We start from the raw sequence: 26,484 nt of genomic DNA, 5'->3' as shown, positions 1-26,484 counted from the left end.
ACAGAGAGCGGTGTAGACATTTCCATGTTTATTGAGATAGCGGTGTAAATATTTCCATATTTAAAGAGATAGCGGTGTAGATATTTCCATGATTATACAGATAGCGGTGTAGATATTTCCATGTTTATTCAGCTCGCAATGTAGATATTTCCATCATTATACAGGTGGCAGTGTAGATATTTCCTTGTTTATACAGATATCGCTGTAGTTATCTCCATGTTTACACAAATGACAGTGTAGATAGTTCCATGTTTATGGAGATGGTAGTGTAGTTATTTTCATGTTTATAGAGATGGTGGTGTAGATATTTCCATGTTTATAGAGATAACGGTGTAGGAATTTACATGTGTATAGAGATAGCGCTGTAGATGTTTCCGTGTTTCTACTGATGGCTGTGAATATATTTCCATGTGTATACAGAATGCAGTGTAGATACTTCCATGTTAATACAGATGGCGGTGTAGGTAGTTCCATGTTTATGGAGATGGCAGTGTAGATATTTTCATGTTTATTGAGATGGCGGTGTAGATATTTCCATGTTTATAGAGATAGTGGTGTAGATATTTCCATGTTTATACAGATAGCGGTGTAGGTATTTCCATGTTTATAGAGATAGCATTGTATATATTTCCATGTTTATACAGATGGTTGTGTAGGTATTTCCATGTTTATACAGATAGCGGTGCAGATATTTCCATGTTTATACAGATAGAAGTGTAGGCATTTCCATGCTTATGGAGATAGCGTTGTAGATATTTCCATATTTATAGAGATAGCGGTGTAGATATTTCCAAGTTTATGCAGATAGAGGTGGAGATATTTCCATGTTTATACAGATAGCGGTAGAGATATTTCCATCTTTATACAGATGGCCGTGTAGATATTTCCATGTTTATACTGATAGCGGTGTAGGTATTTCCAAATTTATACAGGTAGCGGTGTACATATTTCCATGTTTATTCAGCTCACGATGTAGATATTTCCATCGTTATACAAATGACAGTGTAGATATTTCCTTGTTAATACTGATATCGGTGTAGTTATTTCCATGTTTCACAAATAACCATGTAGATAGTTCCATGTTCATGGAGATGGTAGTCTAGATATTATCATGTTTATAGAGATGGCGGTGTAGATATTTCCAGGTTTGTAGAGATAGCGGTGTAGATATTTCCATGTTTATAGAGATAGCAGATTATATATTTCCATGTTTACACAGATAGGTGTGTAGATATTTCCACGTTTATAGAGATAGCGGTTTAGATATTTCAAAGTTTCTACAGATAGCGGTGTAGACATTTCCATGTTTATGGAGATAGCGTTGTAGATATTTCCATATTTATAGAGATAGCGGTGTAGGTATTTCCATGTTTATACAGATAGCGGTGGAGATATTTCCATGTTTATACAGATAGCGGTAGAGATATTTCCATCTTTATACAGATGGCCGTGTAGATATTTCCATGTTTATATATGTAGCGGTGTAGATATTTCCATATTTATACATGTAGCGGTGTAGATATTTCCATGTTTATTCATCTCGCGATGTAGATATTTCCATCGTTATACAGATGGCAGTGTAGATATTTCCTTGTTTATACAGATATCGGTGTAATTATTTCCATGTTTCACAAATGACTGTGTAGATAGTTCCATGTTTATGGAGATGGTAGTGTAGATATTATCATGTTTATGGAGATGGCGGTTTAGATATTTCCATGTTTATAGAGAGAGCGGTGCAGATATGTCCATGCTTGTAGAGATAACGGTGTAGGTATTTCCATGTGTATAGAGATAGCTGTGTAGATGTATCCATGTTTATACTGATGGCTTTGTATATGTTTCCATTTGAATACAGATGGCAGTGTAGTTATTTCCATGTTTATAGGGATGGTGGTGAAGATATTTCCATGTTTATACAAAGGACTGTGTAGATATTTCCATGTTTATACGAATGGCGGTGTAGATATTTCCATGTAAATAGAGATAGCAGTGTAGATATTTCCATGTTTATTCAGATAGTGGTGCAGATATTCCATGTTTATACACTTAGCGGTGTAGGTATTTCCATATTTATACAGATAGCAGTGGAGATGTTTCCATGTTTATACAGATAGCGATGTAGATTTTTCCATGTTTATAGAGATAACGGTGTAGTTATTTCCATGTGTATAGAGATAGCGTTGTAGATGTTTCCATGCTTAAACTGATGGCTGTGTTTATATTTCCATTTGTATACAGATGGGGGTGTAGATATTTCCATGTTTATACAAATGACTGTGTAGATATTTCGATGTTTATATGAATGGCAGTGTAGATATTTCCATGTTTATAGAGATAGCGGTGTAGATATTTCCATGTTTATAGAGATAACAGTGTAGGTATTTCCATGTTTATAGGGATGGCAGTGTAGATATTTTCATGTTTATACAGATAGCGGTGCAGATAGTTCCATGTTCACAGAGACCGCGATGTAGATATTTCCACGTTTATACAGATAGCGATATACATATTTCCATCTTTGCACAGATTGCGGTGTAGATATTTCCATCTTTTAACATATAGTGGTGAAGATATTTCCATGTTTACACAGATATCTGTGTAGATATTTCCATTTTTACACCGATAGTGTTGTAGATATTTCCATCTTTATACAGAGAGCGGTGTAGATATTTCCATGTTTATAAAGATAGCATTGTAGATATTTCCATGTTTATAGAAATAGCGGTGTAGATATTTCCATTTTTATACAAATGGCGGTGTAGATATTTCCATGTTTATTCAGATGGCGGTGTAGATATTTCCATGTTTATACAGATGGCGGTGTAGATATTTCCATGTTTATACAGATAGAGGTGTAGATATTTCCATGTTTATACAGATAGCGGTGGAGATATTTCCATGTTTACACAGATAGCATTGTAGATATTTCCATCTTTGCACAGATTGCGGTGTTGTTATTTCCATCTTTACACAGATAGTGGTGTAGTTATTTCCATCGCTGCACAGATTTTGCTGTAGATATTTCCATCTTTACACAGATAGTGGTGTAGATATTTCCACGTTTACACAGAGAGCGGTGTAGATATTTCCATGTTTACGCAGATAGTGTTGCATATATTTGTAGGTTTATACAGATAGCAGTGTAGATATTTCCATATTTATACAGATAGCGGTGTAGATGTTTCCAGGTTTATACAGATAGCGGTGGAGATATTTCCATGTTCATACAGATAGCGATGGAGATATTTCCATGTTTATACAGATAGCATTGGAAATATTTCCAAGTTCATACAGATAGTGGTGGAGATATTTCAATGTTTATAAAGGCAGAGGTTTAGATATTTCCATGTTTATACAGATAGCGGTGGAGATATTTCCATGTTTATACAGATAGCAGTGTAGATATTTCCAGGTTTATACAGATAGTGGTTTAGATATTTCCATGTTTATACAGATAGCGGTGTATGTACTTAAATGTTTTTACAGATAGCGGAGTAGATATTTCCAAGTTTATACAGGTAGCGGTGTAGGTATTTCCATGTTTATAGGGACAGCGGTGTAGACATTTCCATGTTTATTGAGATATCGGTGTAGATATTTCCATATTTATACAGATAGCGGTGAAGATATTTCGATGTTTATACAGATAGGGGTGGAGATATATCCATGTTTATAAAGATAGCGATGTAGATATTTTCATGTTTATACAGATAGTGGTGAAGATATTTCCATGTGTATACAGATGACAGTGTAGATACTTCCATGTTTAGAGAGATGGTGGTGTAGATATTTCCATGCTTGTACAGATGACTTTGTAGATATTTCCATGTTTATGCAGATGGCGGTGTAGATATTTCTATGTTTATAGAGATAGCGGTGTAGATATTTCCATGTTTATACAGATAGCGGTGTAGCTATTTCCATGTATATAGAGATAGCGGTGTAGATATTTCCATGTTTATACAGATAGCGGTGTAGGAATTTCCATGTTTATAGAGATAGCGGTGTAGATATTTCCATATTTATACAGATAGCAGTGTAGGTATTTCCATGTTTATGCAGATAGCTGTGTAGATATTTCCATGTTTTTACAGATAGCGGTATAGGTATTTCCATGTTTATAGAGATAGCGGTGTAGATATTTACATGTTTATACAGATCTTGGTGTAGTTATTTCCATGTTTATACACATAGCAGTGTAGGTATTTCCATGTTTACAGAGGTAGCGGTGTAGATATTTCCATGTTTATACAGATCACGGTGTAGAAATTTCCATCTTTCTACAGATAGCGGTGAGGATATTTCCATTTTTACACAGATGGTGGTGTAGATAGTTCCATGTTTATGGAGATGATCGTGTAGATATTTTAATGTTTATATAGATGGCGGAGTAGATATTTCCGTTTAGAGAGATGGCAGAGTAGATATTTCCATGTTTATAGAGATAGCGGTGTAGGTATTTCCACGTGTATAGAGAAGGCGGTGTAGATATTTCCATGTTTATACAGATAGCGGTGTAGATATTTCCATGTTTATACAGTTGGCGGTGTAGATATTTCCAAGTTTACACAGAAGGCGGTGTAGATATTTCCATGTTTATACAGATGGCGTTGTAGATATTTCCATATTTATACAGATAGTGGTGTAGGTATTTCCATGTTTATACAGATAGCGGTGTAGATATTTCCATGTTTATACAGATGGCTGTGTAGATATTTCCTAGTGTATAGAGATGGCAGTGTAGATATTTCCATGTTTATACAGATGGAGGTGTAGATATTTCCATGTTTATACAGATGACTGTGTAGATATTTCCATGTTTTTACAGATGGCAGTATAGATATTTCCATGTTTATACAGATAGCGGTGTGGCTATTTCCATGTTTATACAGATAGCGGTGTAGATATTGACATGTTTATAGAGATGGCTTTGAAGATATTTTCATGTTTATAGAGATGGCAGTGTAGATATTTCCATGATGAAACAGATAATGGTGTAGATATTTCCATGTGTATACAGATGACTGTGTAGATATTTCCATGTTTATACAGATAGCGGTGGAGATATTTCCTTGTTTATACAGATAGCAGTGTAGATATTTCCAGGTTTATACAGATATTGGTGTAGATATTTCCATGTTTATACAGATAGCGGTGTAGGTATTTAAATGTTTTTACAGATAGCGGTGTAGATATTTCCATGTTTATACAGGTAGCGGTGTAGGTATTTCCATGTTTATAGGGATAGCGTTGTAGACATTTCCATGTTTATGGAGATAGCGGTGTTGATATTTCCATATTTATACAGATAGCGGTGTAGATATTTCGATGTTTATACAGATAGGGGTGGAGATATTTCCATGTTTATAAAGATAGCGAGGTAGATATTTTCATGTTTATACAGATAGTGGTGAAGATATTTCCATGTGTATACAGATGACAGTGTAGATATTTCCATGTTTATAGAGATGGTGGTGTAGATATTTCCATGCTTGTACAGATGACTGTGTAGATATTTCCATGTTTTTACAGATGGCAGTGTAGATATTTCCATGTTTATAGAGATAGCAGTGTAGATATTTCCATGTTTATACAGATAGCGGTGTAGCTATTTCCATGTATGTAGAGATAGCGGTGTAGATATTTCTATATTTATACAGATAGCGGTGTAGATATTTCCATGTTTATACAGATGGCGGTGTAGATATTTCCATGTTTATAGAGATGGTGTTGTAGATACTTCCATGTTTATACAGATGACTGTGTAGATAATTCCAGGTTTTTACAGATGGCGGTGTAGATATTTCCATGGTTATAGAGATAGCGGTGTAGATATTTCCATGTTTATACAGATAGCGGTGTATATATTTCCATGTTTATACAGATGGCGGTGTAAATATTTCCATGTTTATAGAAATGGTGTTGTAGATATTTCCATGTTTATACAGATGACTGTGTAGATATTTCCCTGTTTTTACAGATGGCGGTGTAGATATTTCCATGTTTATACAGATAGCGGTGTGGCCCTTTCCATGTTTATACAGATAGCAGTGTAGATATTCCCATGTTTATAGAGATGGCTGTGTAGATATTTCCACCTTTATACAGATGGCAGTGTAGATATTTCCATGTTTATACAGACGACTGTGTAGTCATTTCCATTTTTATACAGATGGCGGTTTAGATATTTCCATGTTTATGGAGATAGCCGTGTAGATATTTCCATGTTTATACAGATAGCGATGTAGACATTTCCATGTTTATAGAGATAGCGGTGTAGATATTTCCATATTTATACAGATAGCAGTGTAGATATTTCCATGTTTATACAGACGACTGTGTAGTTATTTCCATTTTTATACATATGGCGGTTTAGATATTTCCATGTTTATGCAGATAGCTGTGTAGATATTTCCATGTTTTTACAGATAGCGGTATAGATATTTCCATGTTTATACAGATAGCGTTGTAGATATTCACATGTTTATACAGATCTTGATGTAGGTATTTCCATGTTTATACACATAGAAGTGTAGGTATTTCCATTTTTATGCAGATAGCTGTGTAGATATTTCCATGTTTTTACAGATAGCGGTATAGATATTTCCATGTTTATACAGATAGCGATGTAGATATTTACATGTTTATACAGATCTTGGTGTAAGTATTTCCATGTTTATACACATAGCAGTGTAGGTATTTCCATGTTTACACAGGTAGCGGTGCAGTTATTTCCATGTTTATACAGATCGCGGTGTAGACATTTCCATCTTTCTACAAATAGCAGTGAGGATATTCCCATTTTTACACAGATGGTGGTGTAGATAGTTCCATGTTTATGGAGATGATGGTGTAGATATTTTCATGTTTATAGAGATGGCGCAGTAGTTACTTCCGTTTATAGAGATGGCAGTATAGATATTTCCATGATTATAGAGATAGCGGTGTAGGTATTTCCATGTTTTTAGAGATGGCGGTGTAGATATTTCCACGTTTATACAGATAGCGGTGTAGATATTTCCATGTTTATACAGATGGCGGTGTAGATATTTCCAAGTTTACACAGAAGGCGGTGTAGATATTTCCATGTTTATACAGATGGCATTGTAGATATTTCCATGTTTATACAGATAGTGGTGTAGGAATTTCCATGTTTATACAGATAGCGGTATAGATATTTCCATGTTTATACAGATGGCTGTGTAGATATTTCCTTGTGTATACAGATGGCAGTGTAGATAATTCCATGTTTATACAGATGGAGGTGTAGATATTTCCAGGTTTATACAGATGACTGTGTGGATATTTCAATGTTTTTACAGATGGCAGTGTAGATATTTCCATGTTTATGCAGACAGCGGTGTGGCTATTTCCATGTTTATACAGATAGCGGTTTAGTTATTGACATGTTTATATAGATGGCTGTGAAGATATTTTCATGTTTATACAGATGGCAGTGTAGATATTTCGATGTTTAAACAGATAATGGGGTAGATATTTCCATGTGTATTCAGATGACGGTGTAGATATTTCCATGTTTATACACATGGCGGTGTAGATATTTCCATGTTTATAGAGATAGCCATGTAGATATTTCCATGTTTATACAAATAGCGGTGTAGACATTTCCATCTTTATACAGATAGCAGTGTAGATATTTCCGTGTTTATTCAGATGGTGCTGTAGATATTTCCATGTTTATACAGACGGAGGTGTAGATATTTCCATGTTTATACAGATAGCAATTTAGATATTTCCAAGTTTATACAGACAGCATTGTAGATATTTCCATGTTTATAGAGATAGCGGTGTAGGTATTTCCATGTGTATAGAGATACCGGTGCAGGTATTTCCATGTTTGTACTGATGGCAGTGTAGATATTTCCATGTTTCTAATGATGGTTGTGTAGTTATTACCATGTTTACACAGATAGCGGTGTAGATATTTCCATCTTTGCACAGATTGCAGTGTAGATATTTCCATCTTTTCACAGATAGTGGTGTAGATATTTCCATCTTTCAACAGATTTCGGTGTAGATATTTCCATCTTTGCACAGATAGTGGAGTAGATATTTCCATGTTTACACAGATAACGGTGTAGATATTTCCATGTTTACACAGATAGCGTTGTAGATATTTGCATGTTTATGCAGATAGCGGTGTAGGTATTTCCATGTTTATACAGATAGCGGTGTAGATGATTCCAAGTTTATACAGATAGCGGCGCAGATATTTCCATGTTTATACAGATAGCAGTGTAGATATTTCCATGTTTATGCAGATAGCATTGTAGATATTTCCATGTTTATACAGATAGCGGTGGAGATATTTCCATGTTTATAGAGATGGCGGTGTAGATATTTCCATGTTTATACAGGTGGCGGTTTAGATATTTTCACGTTTATACAGATGACTGTGTAGTTATTTCCATGTTTATACAGATGGCGGTTTATATATTTCCATGTTTATAGAGATACCGTGTTGATATTTCCATGTTTATACTGATAGCGGTGTACATATTTCCATGTTTATAGAGATAGCGGTGTAGATATATCCATATTTATACAGTTAGCGGTGTAGGTATTTCCATGTGTATTCAAATGACAGTGAAGATATTTCCGTGTTTATACAGATGGCGGTGTAGTTATTTCCATGTTTATACAGACAGCGTTGTAGATGTTTCCATGTTTATACAGATATCGGATTAAATAAAACCATGTTTACACAGATAGGAATGTAAATATTCCCATTTTTGCACAGATTGCGGTGTAGATATTTCCATATTTACACAGATAGTGGTGTAGATATTTCCACCTTGGCACAGATTGTGGTGTAGATATTTCCATCATTGCACAGATAGCGGTGTAGATATTTCCATGTTTACGCAGATAGCGGTGTAGATATTTCCATGTTTACACAGATATCATTGTAGATATTTGCGTGTTTATGCAGATACCGGTGTAGATATTTCCATGTTCATACAGATAGCGGTGTAGATGTTTCAATGTTTATACAGATAGCGGTGTAGGTATTTCCATGGTTATACAGGTAGAACTGTAGATATTTCCATGTTTATACAGCTAACGTTGTAGATATTTCCATCTTTATACAGATGGCAGTGTAGATATTTTCATGTTTATACAGATAGTGGTGTAGATATTTCCATGTTTTCACCGATGGTGGTGTACATAGTTCCATATTAATGCAGATGGCGGTGTAGATATTTTCATATTTATAGAGATGGCAGTGTAGATATTTCCATGTTTATAGAGGTGGCGGTGTAGATATTTTCATGTTTATAGAGATAGCGGTGTAGGTATTTCCATGTGTAAAGAGAAAGCGGTGTAGATATTTCCATTTTTATACAGATGGCTGTGTAGATATTTCCGTGTGTATACAGATGGTAGTGTAGATATTTCCATGTTTATAGAGATGGTGGTGTAGATTTTTCCATGTTTAGATGACTGTGAAGAAATTTCCATATTTATACAGATAGCGGTGTAGATATTTCCATGTTTATAGAGATAGTGGTGTAGATATTTCCATGTTTATACAGATAGCGGTGCAGATATTTCCATGTTTAAAGAGATAGCGATGAAGATATTTCCATATTTATACAGATAGCGGTGTAAATATTTCCATGTTTATTCAGATGGCGGTGTAGATATTTCCATGATTATATAGATGGCGTTGTAGATATTTCCCAGTTTACACAGATAGCGGTGTTTATATTTCCGTGTTTATACAGATACCGGTGTTATTTCCATGTTTACACAGATAGCAGTGTAGATATTTCCATCTTTGCACAGATTGCGGTGTAGATATTTCCATTTTTACACAGATAGCGGTGTAAGTATTTCCATGTTTACACAGATAGCTGTGTTGATATTTCCATGTTTACACAGAGAACGTTGTAGATATTTCCATATTTATACAGATAACTGTGTAGCTATTTCCATGTTTACAAATATAGCGCTGTAGATATTTCCATATTTATACAGATAGCGGTGTAGATATTTCCATGTTTAGACTGATAGCGGTGTAGATATTTCCATGTTTATAAAGATGGTGGTGTAGATATTTCCATTTTTATACAGATGACTTTGTGGTTATTTCCATGTTTATACAGATGGTGGTTTAGATATTTCCATGTTTATAGAGATAGCCGTTTAGATATTTCCATGTTTATACAGATAGTGGTGTAGACATTTCCACGTTTATACATATATCGGTGTAGATATTTGCGTATTTATACAGATCACGGTGAAAATATTTCCATGTTTATACAGATAGCGGTTTAGATATTTCCATGTTTATACATGTAGCCTTGAAGATATTTCCATGTTTATACTGATCTTGGTGTAGATATTTCCATGTTTAGACCGATAGCGGTGTAGATATTTCCATATTTGTGCAGGTTGGGTTGGAGATATTTCCGTGTTTATAGAGATAGCGATGTAGATATTTCCATGTTTATACAGATATCAGTGTCAATATTTCCATGTTTATACAGACAGCGGTTTAGATATTTCCTTGTTTATACATAGAGCGGTGTATATATTTCCATGTTTATACAGATAGCGGTGGATATATTTCCATGTTTATACAGACAGCGTTGGAGATATTTCCATGTTTATACAGATGGTTGTGTAGATATTTTCATGTTTATTCAGATAGCGTTGTACATATTTCCAAGTTTTTACAGATAGCCGTATGGATACTTCCATGTTTATACAGATAGCGGTGTAGATATTTCCATGTTTATACACATATCAGCGTACATATTTCCATGTTTACAGAGATTGCGGTGTAGATATTTCCATGTTTATACTGATGGCTCTGTAGACATTTCCATGTGTATACTAATGGCAGTGTAGATATTTCCATGTTTATACTGATGGAGGTGCAGATATTTCCTTGTTTATACAGATGACTGGGTTGATATCTCCATGTTTTTACAGATGGCGGTGTAGGTATTTCCATGTTTATACAGATAGCGGTGTTGGTATTTCCATGTTTATACAGATAGCGGTGTAGAAATATCGATATATATACACCTTGCAGTGTAGATATTTCCGTCTTTATACAGATGGCAGTCTAGATATTTCCATGTTTATAGAGACACCGGTGTACATATTTCCATGTTTATACAGATAGCGTTGTAAATATTTCCGTGTTTATAGAGATAGCGGTGTAAATATTTCCATGTTTATTCAGATAGCAGTTTAAATGTTTACACATTTACAGAGATAGCGGTGTAGATATTTCCACATTTATACAGAAAGTGGTTTAGATATTTCCACGTTTAAAGAGATAGCGGTATAGGTATTTCCACGTTTATACAGATAGCGGTTTAGATATTTCCACGTTTATACAGATAGCGGTGTAGATATTTCCACGTTTATACAGATAGCGGTGTAGATATTTCCATGTTTATACAGATAGCGGTGTAGGTATTTCCACGTTTATGCTGATAGTGGTGTAGATATTTCCACATTTATAGAGATAGCGATGTAGATATTTCCAAATTTACAGAAATAGCTGTGTAGATATTTCCATGTTTACAGAGACACCATTGCAGATATTTCCACGTTTATAGAGATAGCGGTGTAGATCTTTCCATGTTTATAAAGACAGTGGTTTAGATATTTCCACATTTATAGAGATAGGCTTGTAGATATTTCCAAGTTTATGGAGACAGCGGTGTAGATATTTGTATTTTTATAGAGCAGTGGTGTAGATATTTTCATGTTTTTAGAGACAGCGTTGTAGATATTTCCATGTTTATACAGATAGCGGTGTAGATATTTCTATATTTATGCAGACAGCAATGTAGATATTTCTATGTTTTTAGAGATATCGGTGTAGATATTTTCATATTCATACAGACAACAGTGTAGATATTTTCATGTTTATAGAAATAGCGGTGTAGATATTTCCATGTTTATAGAGATAGCGGTGTAAATATTTCCACGTTTATACAGATAGCGGTGTAAATATTTCCATGATTAAACAGATAGCGGTGTAAATATTTTCATGTTTATAGACATAGCGGTGTAGATATTTCCATGTTTATAGATATAGCGGTGTAAATATTTCCACGTTTATACAGATAGCCGTGTAAATGTTTACACGTTTATGGAGATAGCGGTGTAGATATTCCCACGATTATACAGATAGCGGTGTAGATATTTCCACGTTTATAGAGATAGCGGAGTATATGTTTCCACGTTTATACTGATAGCAGTGAAGATATTTCCTCGTTTATACAGATTGCGGTGTAGATATTTCCACGTTTATACACATAGCGGTGTAGATATTTCCACGTTTATACACGTACCAGTGTAGATATTTCCATGTTTATACAGATAGCGGTGTAGATGTTTCGACATTTGTAGACATAGCGATGTAGATATTTCCACGTCTATACAGATAGCGGTGTAGATATTTCCACGTTAATACAGATAACAGTGTAGATATTTCCAGGTTTATAGAGAGAGCGGTGTAGATATTTCCATGTTTATACAGATAGCGTTGTAGATATTTCCATGTTTATACAGTCAGTGGTGTAGATATTTCCATGTTTAAATAGATAACCGTGTGTATATTTCCATGTTTATACAGACAGCGGTGTAGATATTTCCATGTTTTACAGGTACTGGTGTAGATATTTCCATGTTTATGGAGATAGCGGTGTAGATATTTCCATGTTTATAGAGATAGCTTAGTAAATATTTCCATGTTTATACAGATAGCAGTGTAAGAATTTCCATATTTATAGAGATACCGGTGTAGATATTTCCATGTTTATAGCGATTGTTCTGTAGATATTTCCATCTTTATAGAGATAGCGGTGTAGATATTTCCATATTTATAGAGATAGCGGTGAAGATATTTCCATGTTTATGGAGATAGCGGTGTAGTTATTTCCATGTTTATAGAGATTGCTGTGTACATATTTCCACGTTTATACAGATAGCTGTGTAAATGTTTACACCTTTACAAAGATAGCGATGTAGATATTTGCACGTTTATACAGATAGTGGTGTAGATATTTCCACGTTTACAAAGATAGCGGTGTAGATATTTCCACGTTTATGCAGATCGCAGTGTACATATTTCCATGCTTATAGAGATAGCGGTGTAGATATTTCCACGTTTATACAGATAGCAGTGTAGATATTTCCAAGTTTAGATTGTGGTATAGATATTTCCACGTTTATACAGATTGTGCTGTAGATATTTCCACGTTTATAGAGATAGCGGTGTAGATATTTCCATGTTTATACAGATAGCGGTGTAGATATTTCCACATTTATACTTATAGCGGTGTAGATATTTCCAGGTGTATAGAGATAGCGGTGTAGATGTTTCCACGTTTATAGAGTTAGCAGTGTAGATATTTCCATGTTTATAGAGATAGCGGTGCAGATATTTCCATGTTTCTAGAGACAGCGGTGTAGATATTTCCATGTTTATAGAGATATCGGTGTAGATATTTCCATGTTTATAGAGACAGTGATGTAGATATTTGCATGTTTTTGGAGATAGCATTGTAGATATTTCCATGTTTATAAAGACAGTGGTGTAGATATTTCCATGTTTATAGAAATAGCGGTGTAGTTATTTACACGTTTACAAATATAGCGCTGTAGATATTTCCACATTTATGCAGATTGCGGTGTACATATTTCCTCGCTTATAGAGATAGTGGTGTAGATATTTCCATGTTTATACAGATAGTATTGTAGATATTTCCATGTTTATAGAGACAGCTGTGTAGTCATTTCCATGTTTATACAGATAGCGGTGTCGATATTTCCTTACCGATAGAGAGAGCGGTGTAGATATCTCCATGTTTATACAGATAGCGGTGTAGATATTTCCATGTTTATAGAGATAGCGGTGTAGATATTTCCATGTTTATAGAGATAGATTTTTACATATTTCCATGTTTTTACAAATAGCGGTGTTAATATTTCCATGTTTATAGAGATAGCGGTGTAGATATTTCCATGTTTATAGAGACGGCGGTGTAAATATTTCCATGTTTATACAGATAGCGTTGTAATTGTTTACACATTTACAGAGATAGCTGTGTAGATATTTCCTCGTTTATACAGAAAACGGTTTATATATTTCCACGTTTTCAGATATTTTATGAAAATTTATTTTATGAAGACGAAACAAGTAATTGGGGTACCTACCTTATGGCATTTTTTACATTGAGAGTGTTAAAAATACCCCTCCCCTAACCAAAACCCTGACAAATAGAGCCAGGGAAGGCCATGCAAAAAAGGATTCTTGGGCTTGTATGCCTGATAACAAAAACTTATCACAGAAGACTGCAAAAAACACAATCTTGCACAAAGCCCATTGCAACTTTCCACACAACAATGCTTCTGAAGGATATTTGCCCAACAACTGTCTGTCCAACCTGGGCCTGGCATCACCTTTGTTATTGATCTTTGTAGCAAAGGATAATCATTTCCAAATTATCATATAATCTTCCTCATTTTTTCTTTTGTCTTCCTTTACCTCCGTGAATATGCATATAGTTTACTCTGGCTTGCCTGTTTCTATTGCAAGGCTCTTTTTCCAAACGAATATCTTTTTCTTGTGGAGAGCCTCTCTCTGTTTGTTATTTAGGTTGATAAGAGAAATGTGAACATTTGAGAGCTCAGGTAAAAGGCTTAGTCTACAGTGAAACTTTTTTGCACCCTTAGATGCTTACTTCCACTACAACTTGCAGGTGAGCCTTGAAAAGTTCTTGGAATAAGTTTGAGCTTTGGTCTTCTCCGATTCATTTAGCATAGATTCTCAAAATGTGGTCCCTGGACCCACAGCATCAGCATCACCTGGAGATTGTTAGAAATGCAAATCATCGGGCCTCATTCCAGACCCTCAGCTGGAAACTCTAGGGGCATGGCCAGACCCTCTGTAGCTGAACAAGCCATCCAGGTGGTTTTGATGCAGCTAAAGTTCTGGAACAACTAATGTAGCCCCATTTGGAAAACTTGGCTCTACAGGCCTCCCTAGCTGGTAAGCTGCTAGCATTTTTTGTTTGTTTGTTTGTTTGTTTGTTTGTTTGTTTTGATACAGGGTCTTGTTCTGTAGACCAGACCGTGACCTCCTGGGTTCAAGCGAGGACTCAGCCTCCTGAGTAGCCGGGACTACAGGTATGTGCCACCACCATGCCCAACTACTTTTTTTATTTTTTTTTTGTAGGGATGGGGTTTTAGCCCAGGCTAGTCTCAAACTCCTGGACTCAAGCAATCTGCCCACTTTGGCCTCACAAAGTGCTGGGATTGTAGGCATGAGCCACCACTCCTGGCCCAAAGTTCATATTTTAACTACTAACCTAAATTATTTTAAAAACAAAAGTCTCCTTGGACTCAAACCAGGTCAGAGTGACATGATCATGTGCCTGTTTTCTGCAGGGTGAGGTGAGATTATTATCTAGGAAATAGCTGAAATGTCCTGAGGGTGACAAAGAGGAGCTGTGTTTTCAGCCAAATATCAGAACCAGGGCCACTGCCTGCCGCCGAACCCCAGCGGGCACCCCTACTTTCTGTTTATCTGTGGTGGCTACGCTTGCCCACCTGGGTGGGAACCCCGAGAATGACTCCAGACTTTTCCAGGGACTGCATGTCAGGGTATTTTTACAATTTGTGTGTAGACTTTGTTCGGGTGGAAAAGTTATTTTATGAAGACGAAACAAGCAATTGGGGTACCTACCTTATGGCATTTTTTACACTGAGAGTGTTAAAAATACCCCTCCCCTAACCAAAACCCTGACAAATAGAGCCAGGGAAGGCCATGCAAAAGAGGATTCTTGGGCTTGTATGCCTGATAACAAAAACTTATCACAGAAGACTTCAAAAAGCACAATCTTGCACAAAGCCCATTGCTACTTTGCACACAACAATGCTTCTGAAGGATATTTGCCCAACAACTGCCTGTCCAACCTGGGCCTGGCATCACCTTTGTTATTGATCTTTGTAGCCAAGGATAATCATCTCCAAATGATCATATAATCTTCCTCATTTTTTCTTTTGTCTTCCTTTACCTCGTGAATATGCATATAGTTTACTCTGGCTTGCCTGTTTCTATTGCAAGGCTCTGTTTCCAAACGAATATCTTTTTCTTGTGGAGAGCCTCTCTCTGTTTGTTATTTAGGTTGATAAGAGAAATGTGAACATTTGAGAGCTCAGGTAAAAGGCCTTAGTCTACAGTGAAACTTTTTTGCACCCTTAGATGCTTACTTCCACTACAACTTGCAGGTGGGCCTTGAAAAGTTCTTGGAATAAGTTTGAGCTTTGGTCTTCTCCGATTCATTTAGCATAGATTCTCAAAATGTGGTCCCTGGACCCACAGCATCAGCATCACCTGGAGATTGTTAGAAATGCAAATCATCGGGCCTCATTCCAGACCCTCAGCTGGAAACTCTAGGGGCATGGCCAGACCCTCTGTAGCTGAACAAGCCATCCAGGTGGTTTTGATGCAGCTAAAGTTCTGAAACAACTAATGTAGCCCCATTTGGAAAACTTGGCTCTACAGGCTTCCCTAACTGGTAAGCTGCTAGCATTTTTTGTTTGCTTGTTTGTTTGTTTTGATACAGGGTCTTGCTCTGTTGACCAGACCGTGACCTCCTGGGTTCAAGCGAGGACTCAGCCTCCTGAGTAGCCGGGACTACAGGTATGTGCCACCACCATGCCCAACTACTTTTTGTATTTTTTTTTTGTAGGGATGGGGTTTTAGCCCAGGCTAATCTCAAACTCCTGGACTCAAGCAATCTGCCCACTTTGGCCTCACGAACTGCTGGGATTATAGGCATGAGCCACTGTGCCCGGCCCTGCCAGCTTTGTATAAGCTGAGGAGTTTTTAAAAATACCTAGACTCAGGGCAAACCCCAGACACTTAAGTCAGATTCTCTGGGACGTGAAGCCCAGGCACTGGTATTTTTAAAGTCTCTACAGATGGTTCTAATGTGCTGCTAAGTTAGAGAACCGCTGATCTAGACCAGGCCTTTTCCAACTTAATGTGCACGTGAATTACCTGGACCTTGTTAAAATGCAGATTCAGTCTGCATAGGCCTGGGGTGGAGCCTGAGCTTCTGCATTTTTAACAAGTCTCTAGAGGATGCTGCTGCATCTGGGCTGCTAACTACACTTGGAGATAGGAGGTTCTGGAGAGCAGAGGAAAGAGCATGAACCATAACCTAGGGGCTGGTAGTCCTGACTTCCGAGCCAAGGTTTGCCTTTATGTGGCTGGCAACTTGCTTGGACTCCTACCTCAATTCTTTGGGCCCAAGGTTTGTCCTGCCTCAGAAGGATGTCAAGAAAATTGAGTGAGTAATGCAGAATTGTTTCTTAAAGTGTGTGCAGATGCTCCATGAATTTAGAGAGTATGTGGATGCACATTAGTAAATTTTAATAGTTGTGACCATCTTGTTATGAGTACTTAGAACAAGTAATAATGGCTTTTGATGTATAGTAGTAAGAAAGCTTCCTTTTAAAAGGCGTGTATTTAAGTTTCAAAAGTGGGTCTATTTAAAAATATATGAAATAAATAATAGTAGAGGTAATTGACAGATCAAAATTAGGAAGGCAGGATGAGAATGACTCAAGTTTGGGAAATGCTGAGAAAGCAGATGCCCAAGGGCTATGAAAACTTAAAAAAATAGGTAGCACTTGATTTTGATTGGCTGAATGAGATGATGTGTTTGATCATTTATGGGGTTGGCATTTGGCAACATGCACTGGGTGGCTGGGATCACTGTTTATTAAAAAATATTTGAGTCTCTACTTTGCACTAGATACTCTTTTAGTCTCTTGGAAAAGGGATTGGGGGGCCGGCAGGATAAAAACAAATCATTTATGCCCACAAGAAAATTGCAGGAAGATAAAAGTCATGAAATAAACTCTATGCTTCTAATTTAATATTTTTTTATAGATTATGAGAAAAAAGTTTTGCTCACTATAAGCTAGGAAAGCTGTCTTAGCACAACCATTCATTCTTGCACAAATCAAAATCAAGACGAGCCAGATTTAATTTAATATTTTTTCACAGATTATGAGAAAAAAGTTCTAATTTAAATTTTTTTATAGATTATGAGAAAAAAGTTTCGCTCTCTATCAGCTAGGAAAGCTGTCTTAGCACAACCATTCATTCTTGCACAAATCAAAATCAAGATGAGCCAGAAGGCTCCATTCTGACAGCTTCTAATGGAGAAGCTACATTTACTGGACATGGGGAAGGTTACTGGGCTCTAAGGACTGTGCTCATTTCTTGAACTAGATAAATGGTCTTGGTGTAGCATAATACCAAAACTTCTTGTCGCAGCCTGTAAGGACAGAACTCAATCAGCCTGAAAAGGAAGTCAGTGACTCTGACTCAACACAGGAATGTTCTGTGATTCCTAAAGAAGGATGTAGGAGTGTGGCACAATTCAACCACAGTCTGTGGCCCTGTGCCTCTGCCTTGACATGAGTGGGATTTCCCAGCTGGTCATTTTCTTCTTATCTAAGACATTGGGAACAAATTACTTGACCTCCTCTGGGCTTCAGTACTCCCACTCATCAAATTAGAGGACTGGGCAGTCGCTAGGCTCTCTTTAGGCATCATAGTTTAGTTTCTGTGATTTTAAATTTGAGAAGGGGTGTCTAAGGGAGAATACATAGGGGAGGGGGAAAGGCTTATTAAAAGTGTAGTTAGACACTGAATGTTTAAGAATTGCATTTTGTAATAATACCTTTACCTAATCAGGACTGACAATCTTACCTGATGACAGCACCTGGAGGAATGGCTGCATTCAAAAATAAAAATGAAATAAAACAAGACCTTATTTGAACTTAGCAATAATGCTGATTCCTCTTTTTGATTTGAGGAGGTTATAGCTGTTGTAAATGCTTGAATTGGGTCTGCCCAGGCAAAACGGAGTCAAGAGTCCATGTCGGATGAATTTTAACAATGTAGACAATAGAAAGGGTTGCTTAAACTGCCCCTCTTTTACCAAAACACATTTACAAATGAAAGAACAACACTTCCATTTTTTAAAAACATTTTTTGAGATGAAGTCTTCCTTTGTCACCCAGAGTGGAGTGCAGTGGTGTGATCTTGGCTCACTGCAAATTTTGCCTCCCGGATTCAAGTGATTCTCCTGCCTCATCCTCCCGAGTAGCTGGGACTACAGGCGCCCACCACCATTCCTAGCTAATTTTTGTATTTTTAGTAGAGACAGGGTTTCACCATGTTGGCCAGGCTGGTCTCGAACTCCTGACCCCAGGTGATCTGCCGACCTCGGTCTCTGAAAGTGCTGGGATTACAGGCGTGAGCCAACAGGCGTGGCCAAAAAATTTCCATTTTTAATTGCAGGGTCTGGGGAATTAAAATGCATCCGTAATTTCTTGCATCTCTCCGCTCGGGCTTGCATGAATGCAGAGGGATGGGGAGGACTTCTTGAGGCAAGCATCCCCCTCTTGTCGCCTGCCATCTAGAGAGAGAGGGCTGTGATTTATCTCACTTTAATCAGGAAGGACCAGATGGGTGGATGGAGAGGGCTGACGGCTTTGCTGCTCCATGTGGGAAAGAAACGGACAGAGTGAATTTGTGTATGATCCCTAAGGAGAAAGCGTCTTTGTGCTCTATTTCTTTTTGACCTGGAGCCCCTGAAAGCAAGCTAGTTACAAGTTGAAATAGGCCGTTTCTAAAGTGTGATTTTGTTTGTGTATGAGCCTTGATTACAAAGGGGAAAAAACCCCGCTTAATTTACATACACCACATGTAGTGCAGGATCCCCTGGGCTGTCTTTTCAGGTATCAGGAAACTTTGATGAAAGTCGCTTGTCTCATCTAGGAGTCATTTCATATTGTTTAGCAGAGCCTGGTATTAACATTTCCTTCCAACTGTTTACTGGAATCTGTGTGTTCCCTTCAAGTGATGCATACTAGGTGCACAGGCTTCCTGCCACTGTCATCCTAATCTTTCCGTGCAGACAGGAGCAGAGGGGAGGGCGCTGAGCCAGGCCCCAGCTTGCTTTTCTTTCCTGACACAGCCCGGCTCCGCTGCACTTCTCAGCTCTTGCTCTAGGTGGTGGTGTTTGACCATTTTCTTCATGTGACCCTCCACTCGGTAATATAAATTCATTCGGAGGATGACCTGATATCAAAAAAAATTCCTTTTGATTAGTAGAATCAACTTGTTTCTTCACACGATACTCTTTCCACTGAGACACATGGATACAATTCTGACTCCAGGTTTGCAACCTTGAGATTTCTCTCAGATGCAATAAAAAAACAAAAAAGCATTTTGAGTGGCACAGTGATGCCTAGTGCATGATCATGTTTGTCTGCTCAAACATTAAAGGGAAACTGGTGGGTTTGAGGATGCCCAGCAGCACGACAGCTGCCAATGTAAATGAGCCGTATAGAGAGAGAGGGGGTGGGAGGGGACTACAAACTTCAGAATATGAGCTGATCGTTTATAAGTTAAAAAAAAAAAAAAAAAAAAAACAAGTCAAAAGGGAGCCCAGGATGGTGCAAGAAAGAGGAGAAAGGAAGATTTTCCTTGCAGCTAATCAGGAGAGTTCATAAGGGCTGATTACATGAGTGGAAGCCTTAAGTTCTTTTTTTTTTTAAATGTGAAAGTTTGCATGTATGTATGTATGTATGTATAGCTTCGTGTATTACCATTATTATGTATGTATGTATGTATATGTATGTATAGCTTCGTGTATTACCATTATTATTGCAATCAGCAAATGGATTTACTTCCTTTATCTCATGGGCTCCTTCCCACTCACTTCTGGCAGCACATTTTCCTTTCTCCTTCATCCCAGAACACCAAAGAACAGATGGGCTTCCTAACCCTGGCTCCAGGGGACTTTATACAATGTAAACAGTGCACCTCTAACGTGGTTCACCGCTTAGAGAACGTGTGTCCCATTTTAAACCTGTGACTCCTTTATATTTTGCCGTGCTTATTTTAATAAGAGACATTGGACTTGTGACTTATTTTTCATGGAGGAGTGAGCTTAGTGGTTGAAAGTAATCGATAAACTTGATTTTCCTCTGATGCCATCAGCCAAGATCCTATGGCAATTGTAAGAGGATGACACTGGGCTGGCACCCCCTCCATAACATATTTGGACCATGTTTTTCCCCCAGAATGCACATGCAATAGCTTTGGTTTGGTAAGAGAGAGATGGTGTACTTGGTTTCCTTCTGTCACACTTTTGGTGAAATGAATTAGACTTTTAAATCAGGAAATTCAGCGAGATGAGTTAGATTTTTACACAAGAGCAGTGGAGGACTTCCAGCTGGTTGGGGGAATGATACGGAAATATCTTGCTAAATCAGGGTCTGGTGGAATGCTGCTCCCCTTGCAGGCTCCTCTTCACAGGGAGCAATCTGTGGGTTGCTTATAGAACAGAGCGAGCAGGAGGAATAGCATGGTCTTGCTCAGGGGAAGACCCGGTGTTCAGATGTTTGTCATTAGGAACTGGGTGTGGGCTTTTTCAAGTTAAACTGAAGCAGCAGTTCTATTAGGAAGAGCCTCCCAGATCAGCATCTTTTGTTTCTGGATACTCTCCCTTTGAAAAGCCAGATTTCAGCAAAAAGCTTTGCTAATGGTAAAATTGCACAACTGAAACCCTATGGGAGCAATGGGAAAGATGGAGAAAGAGGTGGTTATATCATGTACTTCAACAGTTTATTTAGAGGCTGTTGACGTTAGAATAACAAGCCAAGACAAACAAAAATACTCATTTTGGATGAAAATATTGTCTTTTCATGTTATTATAGATAGCTGAGTCCTAAGACTTCTACAGAAACACATTTTCCTAATGAGTGGCTGATTTTTCTGGTTGTGCAAGTAATATCCAAATTATTGTACAAAGTTTTGGCTCAGGAGCAAACATTGTATTGCATATTGAGCTAATCACTTGCCCTTTCTAAGGTAAGCCCTTACCTCTGCTTTCCCTTCATCTTGTCATTTCTGTTTGTTGGGTACAGGTTTCCTGTTGGTTCTTTCTGTTGGCTCTGATGTAACATGAATGAAGTTCTTAACATCCTTTCAGACATAAACACAACTTAGCTCATTGTTTCTGAGTTCATATAGAGGTTTTCTTGCCCCTGAGACTTTCGTGTCAGACAGCTGGATGTTGCTGTGTTCAAGGCTCTATCTGTTGATTTTGTATCCTACAACTTTACTGATTTCACCTATCAGTTCAGTTCTAACAGTTTTCAAATTTTATTTATTTGTTTTTGTTTTTTAAATATTGTATGTTTCATTTTAGAGTCAGGAGGGTAGATGTACAGGTTTCTTAAACAGGTACATTGCATGGTGCTGAGGTTTGGGCTTCTAATGATCCCACCACCCAAGCAGTGAGCATAGTAATCGATAGGTAGTTTTTCAACCCTTGCTCCCACCATCCTTCCCTCCCACCTTTGGAGTCCCCCAGTGTCTATTGTTCCCTTCTTTGTGTTGAGTTCTAACCTTTTTTTAGTGAAGTTTGTAGGGTTTTCTATATATAACAAGATCATGCCGTCAGTAGAGACAGTTTCACTTCTTCCTTTCCTATTAGGATGCCTTTTATTTATTTCTTTTGCCTAATTACCCTGAGAAGTGGTGTCTGTGGGCATCCTTGTCTTGTTCCTGATGGTAGAGGAAATGTTTCAACTCTTCACCATTGATTATGGTGTTAGCTATGGGTTTGTCATATATGGCCTTTATTTTCTTGGGATACAGTCCCTCAATACGTGATCTGTTGGGTGTTTTTTTTCACCATGAAAGGGTTTCGAATTTTGTCAAAAACTTTTTCTATATCTATTGTGATGGCCATATAGTTTCTGTCTTTATTTTTCTAATATGGTATATTATATGTATTGATTTGCTTATGTTGAACCATGACATGATCATGGTGAATGATTCTTTCAATGTGCTATTGAATTTGGTTTGCTAGGATTTTGTTGAGGATTTTTGCATCTATGTAGATCAAGGATATTGGCCTGTCATTTTCCTTTCTTGTAGTGTTCTTGTCTGGCTTTGGAATCAGGGTAATGCTGGCCCTGTAAGATGAGTTTGGAAGTATTCCCTCCACTTCAGCTTTTTGGAAGAGTTTGAGAAGGACTGGTATTAGTTCTTCTTAAAATATTTGGTAGAATTAATCTGGGAAGCCATCTGGTTTTGGGTTTTTCATTGATAGGAGACATTTTCTTACTGATTCAACCTCCTTGCTTGCTGTTAGTCTGTTGAGATTTTTAAATTTCTTCATGAGTCAATCTTGGTAGGTTTTATGTGTCTGGGAATTTATCCATTTCTTCTAGATGATCCAATTAGTTAGTGTGTAATTATACCTAGCAGTTCCTTAGGATCCTTTGTATTTCTGTGATATTGGCTATGATGTTTCATCTTTCATTTCTGATTTTATGCTCTATTGAAAACATGAGGCATAGCAGGTAGGGGGCACTGGTCAGGACTTGGGGTATAAACTGGCAGATGTTAAGGTGGGTGATTCTGGTTAACTCAGAAACTCCGAAGTCCCGTGTGGAAGAATTAACTGCCTGAACTCACCTAGTAATGTATATCCTTGGTCAAAAAAGATCCAGCTGAGAATGTTGGATGAAGGGACCAAATCAATATTCATCATTATATTGAAAACAAGTCAGATTGGCTGTGATCTTCTGACAGCAGGTCAGTGGCTAAGTCTATTTGAACAAAGTTAGGGCAGGTTCAAGGGAGAATCCTGAGATCGGTATTCTTTGTTCCATACAAACTTGCCTTTCAGTTTCTTCTCCCCATGCCTCCAGGATGTCGCTGCACAGCCCGTAAGGACCCCTCCTTCAGTATCTTGCCATACGAACGGGAGAAAATGAGTTTTCCAATGTTAGCATATATTTAGCCTTCCAAAATTTTCTATTTCTATTTTAGGGGAGCTCTAGGAAAACAGATTACTCTAAATCCCCAGGTAAAATCTGAAATGGTGGAATTTCATATGACCAGGAGACATATTTTGGGGCAAGTGGGCTTTTCACAATCACTTGGACATGAAGGCATCTGCTTCTTCTATGCCTAAAATAGTCCTTCAATTTAGTAGTTTAATTCCTCTTCCTCTTTTTCAAATTTCAAGACAATACATGTAGTGACTGAACAATTTGGATCCAAGTTTCACTATTTAACTGCCAGTGTGACCTTGGGCGAGTCACTTAATCTTTTCAAGGCTCAATTTCATCATGTAAAGTAGAAGTACAAACAATCCCTGACTTAGAATATTTTGACTTACGATTTTTCAACTTTAAGATAGTTTGAAAGCAATACACATTCAGCAGAAGCTGTACTTTGAGTACTCATACAACCATTCTGTTTTCCACTTTCAGTACAGTATTCATTATATTACATGAGATATTCAAAGCCCACTTTATTATAAAATGGGCTTTCTGTTAGGTGATTTTGCCTAACTGTAGGTTAATGTGAGTGTTTAAGGTAGGCCGAGCTAAGCTATGATGTTTAGTAGGTTAAGTGTATTAAATGCATTTTCAGCTTACAATATTTTCATAAGTTTATTGGAATATAACCCTATTGTAAATTGAGGGGTATTTGTAATAATGATATCTCTTCAAGGAGACTTTGTGAGCCTCTCATAGGAAAATGCATACACAGATGCACATAAATATATAACCTTTCTTTTCCATACATATGATATTCTTTAAGGATATTCAAAAATCTGGAAACAGTTGCCTCCAGGGAGATAAATGGTAGTGGGTTGGGAAACTTTTAACTGTATACGCTTTTGTACCTTTTGCATTTTGAATCAGATGAATGTATAATCTACATAAAATATTAAGATTAAAACATCACCGAATAACTTATCAGGAGTTTGGTGAACATAAGGGAAGGCCACCTGTGGTGGCTGTATTTTATTCAGTGTTGGTCACTGTTGGGCACTTCATAGAGCTTATTTCATTTCATCCTCACAAGCGCCGTAGGAGGAAGGGGCCCCAGAGGGATTCATGGTTAGAATAGCAGAGTAGGAGCATTTGGCAGCTATATTCTGTGTAGGTGATAACTTTAAAGATATTTTTGTTATAAAATGTTTCAAACATACAAAAAATATAGAGAAGCAGTTTTCTATAGTTATTAAATATTCTTAATGGGTAGTCACAGAAATTATCATCCAAAGTGGGATATTCTTGAGAGAAAAAGAGGTTCTATTTATAATTATGGTGGGATAACAAACTTAAGATGAACAGCTCTGGACAAACTGGGTTGTATGGTCCCTGGAAAACAAGGATTACTGTAAATGTGAGTCCCGCCTTGTGCTTCTCTCTGTCCCACCAAGAAAATATGATCTTGATACAGATGTTCATTGTGTCAAGGCAACCATGGCAACCATGATCTAGATACACTGTTCAAGTTTTATGCTGATCCTACCTAGGTATGTCTCAGGAACTTTCCAGAGTTTCCTTTGAGTGCTTCTAAATTTTGCATAAATGGTATGTTGTCCCTTGTCTCTTTTTAAAACCAATAAGCCATTTTCCCTTCTTTTCCTGGAAAATTAAAGGAACAAAGACCAGGAAATAACAACGTATTAGCTAAGGTTCTGTTGATTGAAAGCAACAGAACCTAATTCTGGCTAGCTTAAACCATGCTAGGATTTAATGAAGAATACTGCAGAATCTTAGATATCTTATGACTGGGAAAGAGGAGGTTCAGGCAGTTCCTGGGATGTCAGCAACAGGTAGCTGTCAATTAACTGCCCCCACACCACCCACTGCTGCCGTCATCAATATAGCACACCACGATGGCTCCCAGCCTCTGTACGTCTGGGTTCCAGTGTTCAAATTCTAGAGACAGCAAGAGAAATCCCATTGAGTCAGGGATCCTTCCCTGGGTCACACTCCCTGCATATGGTCAGAAATGCAGGATTATGTACTAAAGACACAGCTAAAGAGGACCCACTTCACTGTTTTGGGACCATTTGCAGGGGAGGCAAAATTATGAGCTGCTCACTTAAAGAGGTGATAACCATAAGTTTGCAGGAAAAAAAAAAATTGGAGAAGAGAAGGATAACACTATCCTACGGTTTCTTCTGAAAATGGACAAAGGGAACAGCATTTCCATTTGGAAATTCTCTCCTGGCATTTCAATATTTATGGATTCTGAATTCTGAGAAAAATCAGTTGAGAAATTAGGAAAATGGGAAGGAACATTCTAATTTTCCTGTGAAAATTACAACTTAATAGTCAGTATAGAGAACTTACTGGCTTGAAGAAATGCACTGACTTCAAGTCAAGCAAGATGAGGAAGCACTGACATGTGGAGATGAAAGTTAAGGTGAACAGGACAGGAGCAGTAAAGGAGCCTCAGTCAGACTTTCTTGTATCTGTTGCTGTGTTACAAGTGTGTGTTCATGGCCTTGTCCACTGCTAACAGTGAACCATTTCTGCAAATAAATATTAATGTGTTCCTAGGCATAGTAT

This window comes from Pan troglodytes, chromosome 5, assembly GCF_028858775.2.
Source record: "Pan troglodytes isolate AG18354 chromosome 5, NHGRI_mPanTro3-v2.0_pri, whole genome shotgun sequence".
Taxonomy (NCBI): Eukaryota; Metazoa; Chordata; class Mammalia; order Primates; family Hominidae; genus Pan; species Pan troglodytes.
The sequence above is the reverse complement of the archived record's forward strand: the minus strand, read 5'-3'. Positions refer to the sequence as shown.